Consider the following 14,517-nt stretch of genomic DNA (forward strand, 5'->3'; position numbering starts at 1 on the left):
CCATAACACATAACACCCACCAATTGGACCCTTCCCATACTACAATACTGAACCACATCTAAATTCCAATAGACTGATCTAATAAAAGGAGCCTAAAAGATCAGCTGTAGTGTTCAGTTTCCCCAGAAAAGAATAGAGGCAACAGGTGGATCCCCTTTGTTTCCATACACAACAGCAACACCACTATGAAAAAGAATGACTAGTGCGGTCATGTTGTACATAAAACCAGCAATGCATTGGCCCAACACCAGTGACATAAAAGATTGAATTGCCTTGAGTAATAAAAAAGTTCTTGCCAGTTTATGCGATGGAAAGACTTTTAATTCTTCCAGATTCCTAACAGGTGAACAAAATTCATAGCAGCTCCCCACCCTTCCTGGGAAGAAACCTAAAACACAAAAAGGTCTGGAACCCTTATCTCTTAAGCCTAGAAGATTCAGCAAATTGGAGATTGGTGCCACCACCATTGTAACCTTTTAAGTGGTTGTTCTCAGATCCAAACATAGGCACTAAAATTAGTAAATCTTTTTCCCTTCCATAAAGTGAAGGAGCTTTCTAGAATCAAAGTGAATAGGAATGTGAAAAAAGGCATCCATCAAATCTATTGTAAACATACAGTCTTCTTTCCTCACCACTCACAGGACAGTGGAAGGGGTCTCCATTGGAAACCTGGTTAGGACAGTATTATTATTATTATTATTATTATTATTACTAGCCAAGCTACAACCCTAGTTGGAAAAGCAAGATGCTAAAAGTCCAAGGGCTCTAATAGGGAAAAATAGAACAATGAGGAAAGGAAATAAGGAAACAAATAAATGATGAGAATAAATTAACAATATATCATTCTAAAAACAGTAACAACGTCAAAACAGATAGATTCTATATTAACTAATAACGTCAAAAACAGATATGTCATATATAAACTATAAAAAGACTCATGTCAGCCTGGTCAACATAAAAACATTTGCTCCAACTTTGAACTTTTGAAGTTCTACTGATTCAACTACCCGATTAGGAAGATCATTCCACAACTTGGTAACAGCTGGAATAAAACTTCTAGAATACTGTGTAGTATTGAGCCTCATGATGGAGAAGGCCTGGCTATTAGAATTAACTGCCTTCCTAGTATTACGAACAGGATAGAATTGTCCAGGGAGATCTGAATGTAAAGGATGGTCAGAGTTATGAAAAATCTTATGCAACATGCATAATGAACTAATTGAACGACGGTCCAAAGATTAATATCTAGATCAGGAATAAGAAATTTAATAGACCGTAAGTTTCTGTCCAACAAATTAAGATGAGAATTGGCAGCTGAACACCAGACAGGAGAACAATACTCAAAACAAGGTAATATATTTGGGAATGGAAGGAACTTGGCGGTATCCAGTACCCTTCTCTTACAACTGAGATGACCCATGGACCTGAATGAAAGTTCTCACTAGATGAATAGAAATAAGCCAATTTTCCCCCATTGAGATTGTCTGGTCCTGACCATCATTGACCTGTAATTTCTGAGGCATACTGTTTTCTGTTTAGACAAAATCATCAGTATACCATTGCCTCTAACATTATCCATATTACCTGAAGGGGAAACATTTGAGACAAATAAGAAATAGTAAGATTATAAGTAAAGGAAGGCTTCCATGTACTGTGTCCTATTCAACACTAGTGATCCTACTAAAGTCCAAAACAGGCTCCAAAATAGGAGTCAAAAGCAGTCATCTGTGAAAAACAATTGTTCCCTACATTTCACCACAAAAGTTCCAAAGAGAGAGAGAGAGAGAGAGAGAGAGAGTGTGTTGTGTTCCCAATGTTTATGTTATTAATTTATCAATAGCACTAACCTTATTGATATTCTCCAGAAATATTACTTATATTGTTTAAACCAAAACTGTTAAACAACGATTCACCTTCCTCCTCTGTATCATCCAAAACATCATGTCACCTTTGCTTTATTGATTTTACATAGAAACCTTCCCCCCCCCCCCCAATAAAATGGACTACAGTATTCCAGTTGTTCATCACTAGTCGCCCAAAGCTCTTGCTCACGACAGACATGAGCGAAGACTTTTTATCTAAGTCTACCCTTTGGAGATATAGGTGCATATATTGATATTCCTACTGTATTCAATCCTTAACAACTCCTAGCTGCTGAGCTTAGATAGAGGTTATGTGGGCTATGCTTGTTATATAACGATGCAACCTTTTATCAGCCTGTTCAGAATATGCTATAGGTATATTGGAAATGTAAGTAATTGGTTTTACAGGTGTAATAAGACACGCACATTATTCAACATTGAAAAGAAAGGCTGATCTTGAGTACAGTATTTAGTCCAAAAGCGGTAGGAGGAATAATGTATACTGATCTGTACTCCAGTATCATTTATCTATCTCAGAATCAGATTGCATATTGAATAAATCAGGATTGCAGAAAGGCAAAGGTTTTGCAATAGAAGGAACTGGTAAAAAAATTAGAAATCTTGGCTCGAGATGAAGGATTTCATAGTATAATGCATTGAGCTTATTACATTCAACAAGCGATACAAAATTAGCTCTAGGAAAACCATAAAGATGCATCCACACAGTCTTACAGTGTTTGTTTAAAAAAACTGTTAAATCACAAGGCGAAGAAGTATGACGTCATAAGCGTTGAAACAAGGAAAGTTGATATGGTTACCAATAGTGGCAACAGATGAAGTTGCCCACCATAGTTTCTACTCCATTCAGCAAGCAAAGACCAGCACAAAATGTTCAAAGCTGATGTCCACAAGCAACGCACAAGTATCTACATTAGTGTTATTAATCTGTGCTAGAGAGACTAGTAGTAGTTGTCTTTAAGTATGGTGCATCATAACCATGGTACACAACAAAATAAAAATACCCAAATAAATTGCACCATGCAGCATAACTATTCCTGTCCTTTGTGAGGATAATGGAATGGTCCATGGAAGGACTGCTTACAAAGATGAAGTGAAAAAAGAAGCCATTCACCCATTTCAAAGGAACCTAAATTGGTTATGATTCCAACTTTAGTAACTATGCAGTATACAAATGGACCCAAATACTTTTTATGTTTTACTGGAGAAGGTAAAAACTTTCATAACTAAGCAGGACACACTCAGTATATATATATAAAAGAGAGAGAGAGAGAGAGAGAGAGAGAGGAGAGAGAGAGAGGAGAGAGAGAGAGAGAGAGAGAGAGAGAGAGAATGTAAAATTCCAACTTATTAAACAACTTTTAATAATGTTTACAATCTTTACTGTGACTGCTTATACAGTTTACTGTATAAAGAAACTTTCATAAATACAAAAGTGTTGGATGTATAATACTGTATAAGTGTGGGGGGAAAATAGTACAGATAGAGGTGTTTTAATATTAGTATGGGGGAGGTTTATAAAGGTTTAAAATATATGAAAATAATATATATAGGCGTCACTACGCAGATTTTCAACTATTGCGGAGGGAGGGGGTGGCAGAACCAATTATCAGCAATAGATGAGGGAATAGTAAAGCGAGAGCGACTCTACAAATAGGAAGCATACCCATGCTGAGGCAGGGATGCCAAACAACATACCAAGGATATGACAACTGCAGTGAGGGATCATGGGAATTATTTCTTTTTTTATGAGACACTGAACAAGAGAACTTCATTGAGGAAGCTAGGTGAACCACATGTAGATCTATTGAAATAATGAAGAAACATTCTCAATGCCTTTTAGTTAGTTGATTTGCAGAGCAGGCTTAAATAAAATAAAATACCTATACGGAAAAAATTAACACAATAGAAAGTAACATGAGCAAGGGTAAATTAACAAGCCAATGTAGCTGTTTTTAACTATGTGGTGATGATGCTATAGATCATAAAATGAGACCTCAAATCACAACTCAGCCCCATATGATTCCCAAAGATTTTACACTTGAAAATTTTTAGTTTTCCACATTAACTTTAATGTCCTTATACATTTTTATAATACTGTTCACTTGCTCTTGTAACGTTTTGAAAATTCTCTATAAAATTATACTTAGCATTCCTTTCTCTTTTGTCTTTACTGAATTTCATAAATTGGATTGCAATAGTCTTGGAGTTACAATGATTCACCATTACCAACAGGCTCCAATAAGGTAATAAAAAGTTAACTAGATTTTGAGTTACGATGTTTGGTTCGTTAATACGATCAACTAATTGCCGCAGCTGAGAGCAGCTAATACCCTTTCCTAGCCGCATAGCAGTGCGTTCGCATCACTTTAGCATCAGTTCTCCCTCTTAGCTTACGATACGCATTCGCGATTTCGGTGCTTTTTTTTTTCGGATATTTTATGTTTTGCAACATGTCTGGAAAGCTCAAGGGGGAGACTCCTGATGGCAGTGTATTTAAGAAGAGGAAAGCCATTATGAGGGAAATTGAAGTGGACATGGTGAAATGAAACAAAAAGGGGGAGACACCTACAAAAATAGGTTGTTTGTTAGGCCTTAGTAACTCTATGGTTGTGACCATCATCAAGGATAAAAATTGCCTCCTTGAGCATGTGAAAGGGATCTGCCCCTATGAAGTTGACCATTATTGCGAAACAACGCAGTGGTCTCAAGATTGAGATGGAGAATGTTAATAGTGCTCCGTTTGGATGGCCAGAATCAGCTATGTATCCTAGTGACCCATATGGTGATTCCGCAGAAGGCTAAACATCTGTTTGAGACCAGAGTCAAAATGGGGAAGGGAATGAAAATGAGGAGTTTGTTGCCAGTAAAGGGTGGATGGTTTTTGACATTTAAGGCTTGTGTCAATTTGCTTAACCTTAAGGTGTAAGGTGAAACCGCTAGTGCTGATAATGAAGCAGCAAGTGAATTCCTTGATGCATTGTTTGATATTATTAGGTTAGGTGGTTTTGTGCTGAACAACTCTTCAATTTGGATGAGAGGCTTATTTTGGAAGTGAATGCCGAACCAGATCCACATTGCTAAGAAGCTGCCACTATGACACAAATTGGCAAGGAAAGTCTGAGTGCTTCTTGGGGGTAATGCTTCTGGCAAGTATAAGCTAATCTATAGTTGTGTATCAGGCTGAAAAGCCCAGGCCACTCAACAGGGTTTAATAGGAAGGCATGGGTGACCATCTTGTTATTTTGAGGACAGGTTTTTCCAAACACTTTGAGCCTTAAGTTTAGTGGTATTGTGCTAAGACGGTCCTACCCTTTACCGTGGTGCTATTGCTGAACAATGACCCAGGCCACCCTGCAAACTCAGCAGACTTCCATCCAAAAGTCAAGACAGTTTACTTGTCACCTGACATTTAATTCCCTGTTACAGTTTATGGACCAAGGGGTAATTCCTTCCTTCATGGCCTTCTACCTCTGTAGAAGAACATGACCCTCAAGATGTTCTGGAAGTCCTACAACATACAGAATGCCATCAAGAAGATTGCTGAAGCTTAGGATAAGGTGAAGTAACCAACATGAATGGTGTCTGCAAGAAGTTTTGCCCCAATTTGCTGATTCCTTTGACTTTGAGGAGACAGTTGAGGCTATCATCAAGAAGGTTGTTGACCTTAGCAGCTGGATCTTGAGGTGGATGCTAATGTTGTCACAAAACTCCTGGCATCTCATTGAGAGTTGTCTGATGAGGACCTCATTGAGCTGGAGAGCCATATGATTGTTAAAGAGGAAGACACACCTATTCTGGAGCCCAAGAAATCTACAACCTAGGTCTTAGCAGAAGGTTTTGCCCCACTAGAGGGGACAATGGAAAAGTTTGAGCAACAGGATCCCAGGATGGAAAATTTTATGAAGGTGTCCAGTGGGGTTATGAATGCTATGAGGTGTTACAAGATCTTGGAAGAGAAAGAGGATGCAATCCTGTGTACAGTATGTTTTTAAAAGGGTAGAGAGACCTGCACCTGATTCTCAACCCTCTACCTCTGCATTAAGTCTAACACCACCTCTAGCACTTCTTAGTTCTTACAGCATCTTGTCCTGACTTCTCAGCCCCTTTTTCAGCTGCTTCAGCTCCTCTTCCAACATCTTCCACTTCATCCTCTCAATAAGCATGTCTCTCCACCACTTGCTACACCCCTTCTAGTGTGCGGGTCAACCACAGAAATAAAGATAAGGAATAGTTTTATGTATAGTGTTATTGTCTACTAGTATTACATTATTGTAGCTACACTACTGTATAGGCCACAGGTATTTGTATATATAGGGTACAGTAATGTATCAAGGGCAAGGGGTTTTTTCCTCTTTTTTAAAAGTATATTATATATATATATATATCGTATGTATTTATTTTATGTATGTACATACAGTATGTTTAAAAATCAGACATACGACACATCGTAAGAATGGATCTTGTTTGTAACTCGAGTGCCTCCTTTATTGTAAAGGACGATACTTACTGACAGATCTAGGTGAGCTGACCAGATGAGTAATTTTTTTTTTTATCAGGCGGCACTCGATCCAAATCTGGTAATTCCCTCCCGAGGCATAGAAACTACCTCGAAAAAAAAAAAAGTTACACTTTGAGTTAATCCTCTTCCTGATCAGAAATGTGAGAACATTCCAAAGGAGGGGAGGTCCTGCTTATGGTTACCCTATACAAAGATAAGACAAACCACAGGATTTCAAAGATTTGCATCCCCAGGAACAAAATTCTCACTTAACCATATTTACTTTTTGGTGAGCTTCCAGTTACTGTATAAGGTAGAGTACTCATAAAAAACCAGCCCATCAAAAAACAATCTTAAAATATCTATCAGTCTAGAGAGGACGGTAGGCCCTTAACCAATGCATTTAAAGACAAAAGTGATCATTCTGTAACATGAGGGTGAGAGGGGCTCACCCTTGCAGCACCTATCATTAACCAAATGCTTTATTAACAATTCAATGGCCATTCTAGCACTGCTGAAGACATATATTTTTAAAGGACAAAAGGTTTATAATTATAAATAAAAACTATTTATCGATGACTTATTTAAAATGCCAACTAATAAGCTATTGTAAAGGAAAATTAGAATATAAAATACTGTACTCTTCCTAGAAAAAGAAAAACATTACCTCACCAAAGATAGGCTCAAAAGAAATGAAAAAAATTGATAGATCTAAAAGTCTAGATATACTGAAACACCATAGCCCATTACCAACCATGAAAACTTTCAACAGATTCATCACCATAAAAAAGATCTTGACAAAAGTTACTTGGAGTTCACTGTTTCTAAAAGGCCACATATCGAAACTACATTATCAATAACTTTCAAGAGAAAGAACTTCCTTCTAATCACTTTCTACAAAATTTTAGGTCAATCACTTTAGCTCTTTGAATAGATTACTAAGATTGTTAGCTAAATTGCAAATCTGATAAAATGTTATTACTAAGTATATGCCAATCCAAACTATAATTGTTCCAGTAATTTATAAACAGTCAGCAAAATTGGTCTGTATTTGTTTGGATTACCAAGATTTTTTGCTGACTTAGCTACTGGTATCACTATTGCACGTTTCCATGCCTTTGGAAATGGGTTTGGTCCAAAGATGATTATAAATTTCTGAAAGATAGGCCTTTGCTTAAGGGACTAGGATTCTTGTCATATCAAAATTTATATCTTTATTGGGGGCCACTGAACTACAATTTGAATAGGCAAATTCCAGTTCCTCTTCAGCAAATCTTTTATTGCAATAGATATCTTTCACAGTATCAAAATTCATTGTACTGTAACTGCTTCTTCTCTTCTTTTGATGGATTGAAAGAAGGCATCCAGATTATTAATACTGCCTATACTGTACTTTCAATATTTTGTCCAATAACATTTGAGATTGCCTGTGTATAAAAAAGGTGACGCATTAAGCATTAACGCATGTCTTGTATGTCTCTTATAAGAACCATCAATTTTTTCTAAATTTCTGCCACACAAACTCCATTGAAGTATTTTTTTGATATACAAGACACATTTTTGCCACAATATTATTCTTCCTTATCGTTTCTTTTATAAATTTAGACAAAATCATATTAAAATAGTTTCAATAGACTAACTTCTATTGTTAAACCAACCAGTTTGAAAATTGTATTTTCTTACATTAAGGGACCAGTACTCAAATTCTTTAATCTTTTATTCAAAGGTTCTTCCAACTGGGATAGTGTGTCTAACCACCAAGGGACCAAGTGTTTCATTGGTCAAGCATTAGTCAGAGGCATTGATTGTCAGCTGCTTGAAGAAATTTACAAAGAAATCATATTTTATTATGATCTTGTGAATAGTTAAAAGTAGGCCCTTGATCCGTATAAAACAGCAATACGGACTTACGGAGGCTACAGGAAAAGAGGCTAGAGGGGAACCTAAAGCTCTTTTGTATTTTTGTAGATCTAAAGGAGGCTTATGATAGAGTACCAAGAGAAATTAACTTTAGATGCTTAAGGAAGAGGAAATTCCTGATGTTGGTTAAAATGGTAGAGATGAATTACAAAAGAACAAGGACAAAAGTAATAACAGCTGTTGGGGAAACAGAAACCCTTGAAATGAAATTAGTGTTGAATTACAACCTAGGGTCAGCATTAAGCCTATTTTTATTGGTGGTGGTCATGTATATATTAAGTAGAGATCAGAAAGGAAGAGTTTTGGGAGTTGCTATATGCAGATGATTGGGTGATTACTGCTGAAAATGAAGACTTACAGAGAAGGGTTGTACAATGACAAGAATTTTCAGAGGGGTGGCTTGAGAGTAATGTGGATAACACTGAAGTTATGGTAAGAAGGCAGGCAGGTAGAGATAAGATAGCCATACATGAATGTACAGGCTTGGTTTTAAAACAGGTGGAACAATTTAGATACTTGGGATCTACTATAAGTTAGGAGGGAGGATGTGAGGTTGAAGTTGAAATAAGATAAAAGCAACCATGGGGAAATGGAGGGAGGTAGGAGTGGTATGAGATAAGGAATTACTAATCAAGATAAAATTCAAGATCTATAGCACAGTAATAAAGCCAGTGTCAATATATGGAACAGAAATGTGGGCTCTAGGAGGAAAAGAGCAAGCAGAACTTTAGAGAACAGAGATGAGAATGCCGAGATGGATTATGGGGATATCACTCTTTGAAAGACTACAGCAGAAACGACATAGTATCCCATTAGGAGTTTCTCAGACATGAACTTGTATCTATGAAAAACTAACTGCTGCCAGTCGGGAATGTCAACATCTGGGATTTTGCAAACAAAGAGTTGAATATATCTATAAGAATCTCAGCGTAACTCCAGCCTTGAATTTTATGAAGGTTAAAAGTTATTTATGAGCAGCAGGGTTAAGAGCCAGGACATTGTGCTATGGTTTAGAATCCTGCAGACCAAACACCACATTATGATCAACACCAAAGTCACTTTTCCACCAAATCTAGGACCCGGATGATGGCCTAAAAGATACAACCAAGAGCCATCCCACAGCTTCTATTCCTAACACACAAGGATAATAAGGTTGGGATTTTACCAGTGAAATCTATCTAGGCAAGAGTGCAGTTTGAATTTAGGAACCCCAGATTGATCACCAACAATCACACTTAGATACCAAAATGATTAGCTATTGTGTTCGGCAATGAGCTAGACCAACCTGATCAGACAGACTTTCTCAATGACCATGGGTACTAATTGCTTACAGGAAACCATGGTGACAATAGTTTAAGCACTTTCATTGTCCATGCATTTACAGTTCAAACAACTGTAGTTCTTCCTATATCTGAGACAGCACTAAGAACAGAATTAACTCTGACTTCAAGCAGTTTCTTGCATGGAATACAATGCTAACAGCGCAGCCAGTGCTGCATCCATCTCAATATTACTGTAATTTCAGTGATACCAAGGACCATCCCAACTATTACTAGAATGATAGTTTTGCTACATCATAGCACATATTTTTCATACAATTCATTCAGAATATATATGATGCTAATGTCATACTTCAACTTGCCTGTCCTACATTTATTCATTTTGCTACATTTAGTCAAACTTTCACAGCAGCAGCATTAAATCATAATATAATAATGTTTCTTACAGGGGATGTTCACAGTTATACCTGTTAACATATGTTCTTTCCAAATAGGCAATCTATTAACTTTAATATCTTCCAAAATGAAAAAAAAACATTTAAGAGAATTATCGATTATGACTGCAGTCTTGCAATTAAGCTGAGCTACTGGCAGTTGTTGCATTTTCAGGTATAGGAAGCTAGGTTTCCTTCAATGTTGCTATAACTTCACCTACTCTCATGCAAGACAAGAAAGAGCAAGGTTCAAAGAGTTCCTGCAGGGGAATCTACTCATTGAAGGAATATTCAACCCTGCTAGTAGACTAATCTGGAATCAACACCTAAAACCTGACCAAGGTGTAAAAAAACTTTCATATCCTCATCTGTACTGCTATTGTTTCGTTTCCTGTTGTAACGTTTAAGGATCATTCAGTGATAATGGGGATGGCACTCTTAACTTCCATGGCTTTTGGATACAAAATACAACCCCTTTTTCATTTTCAGCCATTGTTTCTATCTTTGGAAATGCATGGAAATATATGAATGGGGGGGATAATCCAACATATGAAATTCACGTCTTTGTCCCTTTAAATTCATTGGATATCAAAGACGAAAAATTTCATACGACCAAACAACTCGTCAAATAAAGAAATAATGATGCCTGCACTTATCTGCACACTACTCCAGGATCCTCAACTGTTAGGGACTTTAAAAAAACCAATAACTGTTCCAGAAAAACGTAGGAGCCGCTTCTCAAAGGTCTGACACGATCTTGCAGTCTAGCATCTTTGGGATTGTAAGACTCTGATGCAAAATCTTTAGGAGTGTGTCCGTATGTATGAAGCATTTTACCAAAGACATCAGCAGTTAAACGACTGGGATTATCATAATAAACCGAGCCTTATGGAAAATCTTAGACCAAATAGCACAACACACATTCTAGAAAATCAGATGTTGGTGACTAGGGGGTGCACATGTTCTTTCTCAACTACTGCAACTGGAATATACACCAAAGAAGATTCTCGTCCGAAGACTGGTATGATTTTGGCATCTGCCATTGCATTTCTTCACTGTCAGCTGGGATGTATAGTTTTAGAATACTGCACCCACTGACAATCTCTTTTCATCCTATTTAAAAAAAAAAAATTGTTATATATGCTCTCAATCAATACAACTAGGTACGAATTACAAGTAGCATCAGACAACATTGCAAAATTCAGCTTTTTACTTGGTAAAACCCCGAAGTAATTCCACATTCTAACTAAGAGCTCAGGAGAGTGAGTAGCACAACAATTTAGTACGGTACAAAGCACAATTCCTTTCACGATACTTATCCTACCAAGAAAACTTGAAAAACTCTTACCCTATGTCGAGTAAAACTTGAAATATTTTACTTAAAATCATATTTGCCTTCAAAATGAAGCTCTTTTAAAACTTTAATATTTCCTCTATTGATGGATTAAATCTTTTAAAGCATTTTCAGGTGAATATAATCAACATTATACAGTATAACAAATTACCATCCCTACCAAGAGTTATCTATTTGCAGAAGAGTTTCTAAAGTCAGGTACCTAAGTACAAGAAGTCTGAACAAATAGTCTAGGCACTAATTATCAGAATTAGAGTGCATTAAATTAAAAACATCTGAAACTCGCCAAGCGTATTTCTTTACCCATCTTTGATGTCTCAAACTGCTTCTGAATTCATTCAAAATTCTAAAATTGCTACAAAAAGCAGGCCTATTTATTTTGTAGAATCATTACAAGGAAACTTCTATATAGGAACACGCTATGGTCTCCCATAAAGTACCTCAAAATAGACCAGACTTGGTTAGTAGTGTGTACAAGTTGAATATTGTGAAACTTACGATTACGGAGTTTTCAATTACAGTATATTAAAATGCTAATTAGTTGTGGATCACCCCTTTTACTTCATATTATAACTCCATTCAAATAACTGGTGAACAATTTAATTGTATATCATAATCTTCCTGACCTTCAGATAATTTTCATGATAGTTCAAATATAAAATACTTTCACCTTGTAAGTTTAAAAAGTTTAGTTAAACTTGACACTCAAAGGGTTATTCACCAGCTATTAGCTACATATACTTAGCACAATTTCAGTCACTTCTACAGCCTTCATTACTTTACTTTGAACTTTCTCTAATTGCACATTTTTTTGGAGAAGTAGAATAAAATTAAATAGTACTGTAGCTTTGTAACAAGCATTACACAGTCACATTCAAACTTGAAAAACACATAGAGCAACCAAGACAAAATCTAGTGAGGCAACTACCATAGAGTAGCTTTAGAAATCAAATAATGTGCTCACATCACTCTTTCATGTTAGCAGAGTAATGAAAGGGGGAAAATCGGTAGATGATGATATTTTTATAGACGAAAAAATTCAATAAATTCAAAAGCATACACTCAATATAAGCTTCATCACCCAGTTCAATGGCAAGCTCAGATATAGGAAATGCTATTGATAGAGCATTATCTTTCTTTTGTCACTGGTACATCGAATAAGATGGTAGGGGGTTAACAATCTATAACATGAAGAGGTTATACATTTTCCCCTGCATCAAGTGGACAGGCCAAATAATGCAAGGGTATAAAATATGTACTTTGCACTTTTTTTACTTTCTTCTGAGGTAGCAGCCCAAGAGGTTAGAGAAGGAGAATGCCGAGCAACTAACCACCACGGACTCATCACACGGAGTGGTGCCAGGTATTTTGTCTTGTCACCAAGGAATAGGCTATTATGCTGTGGTCTTGGGGAGGGACACGGATTACCCTCCCTCTATGTTAGATGATATAAGAATCCTTCCGCGATAAAAGTGAGGGAGCCTGCTTATGTATCTTAATCCTTGCCGACTGTACAGAGACTATAGTGTCTCGAATGAAATCAAGATAAAACCCCTTGTGCTATAGACTACAAACATTACTTAAACATTAACTCTCCCCCTCTCCAGTCCCTGCAATATGTCTAATCACAGAAAATGTGTTAAAAATACTGTATCAATCTATACAAAACTTAATCCCAGGCTTTTAGCTTAACTTTCACCACTATACTTCAAGTATTTTAGTAAGCCTGATGATTGTGAAGAAACCATTGTACAGGAAGTGAAATAAAAGATGAAATAGTTCTTAAGGACGGTTTTTTCCTCGGCCTCCTCCCTTACCGAACAAAATTTATTTTGCAGCACTAAGGCGCACTCTAAGTGAGTACAGAACTTTTTATCACTTTGATACTTTAGTAGTTATATTTATTAAAGGAAGAAGATGTAAAAGTCAGAATATGGTAACCATCTTGCTAAACTATTTGTTAATAAAGACAATAGGTTGAAAGTAAACTAAACCTATCCACAGTCAAGCAAACTAATAAATGCTGCTAAGAGAGGTGTGAATTATATTAAATCTAATATAGTACCTAAACAAAATTTTACCTTCCTTACATCAATAAGTAGATTTCCCTATAACCAGCAGCTGCTAGTTTACTGCATATAATATTATCAATACTGTACAGTCTATTTGACTAGACTAGCACAAAACTTATTTGCAGGTTTTTTCCCAATAATAAAAAAAAAATCTTCAAGTTGTGCATCACTAAGAAAATATGATCCCATAAAAACAATAAAAAAAAACAAAGGAAATGAGCTGATAAACGAAAAAAAAAATATGATTACTACACTCATGGCTACAGTGCAAGCTAAAAAATTAACGAAATACACATATACGCTGAGCCATCATATTCACTTCACTATGATCAAACTATTAAGAAAAACTGTAACCTTTGCACATTCAAAGTTTATATATGGTTGCAACTACTGATGACCAAATCTTACCAAAAAATAAAATTTCCCTTCAATGGAACTTTGATATTTAAAATTATTTAAAGAAAAGGACAAAAACCCAACTATGTGAAATGTTATTCAACATACAAAAACTAACAATCAGAATTCTCAACCAAATCACACACAAGAGACTGACACACTCCAGACAGATCTGCACAAATAACTCATGAACATCCGGTATCTTCAAAACACAGTATATGACAACTTCAGACAACCAAAGACCAAACTTCTCAAAAACAAAAGTCAAATGAAACTCAAGCCTCATCACCATCATATCATCCTCCAACATCCATGCAAGGTATAAATAGAAATGGCCATTAATAATTGCCTAGGGAATTCAATGGAAGCAACAACATACAAAAGTGCATGACAGGAAACCAAGTTGCCAAAACATTAGCATCAAAACAGTCAAGTAGAGAGAATAAAACAAACAAGTCTTCTTATACAACTTTAACATCATTTCTAGCTTCTACAAATTCTCAAAATGTTACTTGAATTAACATTAATTAGAAATTTCCATGAAAAAACATTGCACAAATACCATCTAATCAACTGTGAAAACTAGATTTAAGTTTGGTCAATAGAGACAGATTGAAGTACATCAGAGAAAAAAACCACCTTCAGATTTTAAAGCAATATAGCCACAATAAAAATACAAA

Source organism: Palaemon carinicauda, chromosome 37, assembly GCF_036898095.1.
Source record: "Palaemon carinicauda isolate YSFRI2023 chromosome 37, ASM3689809v2, whole genome shotgun sequence".
Lineage (NCBI taxonomy): Eukaryota > Metazoa > Arthropoda > Malacostraca > Decapoda > Palaemonidae > Palaemon > Palaemon carinicauda.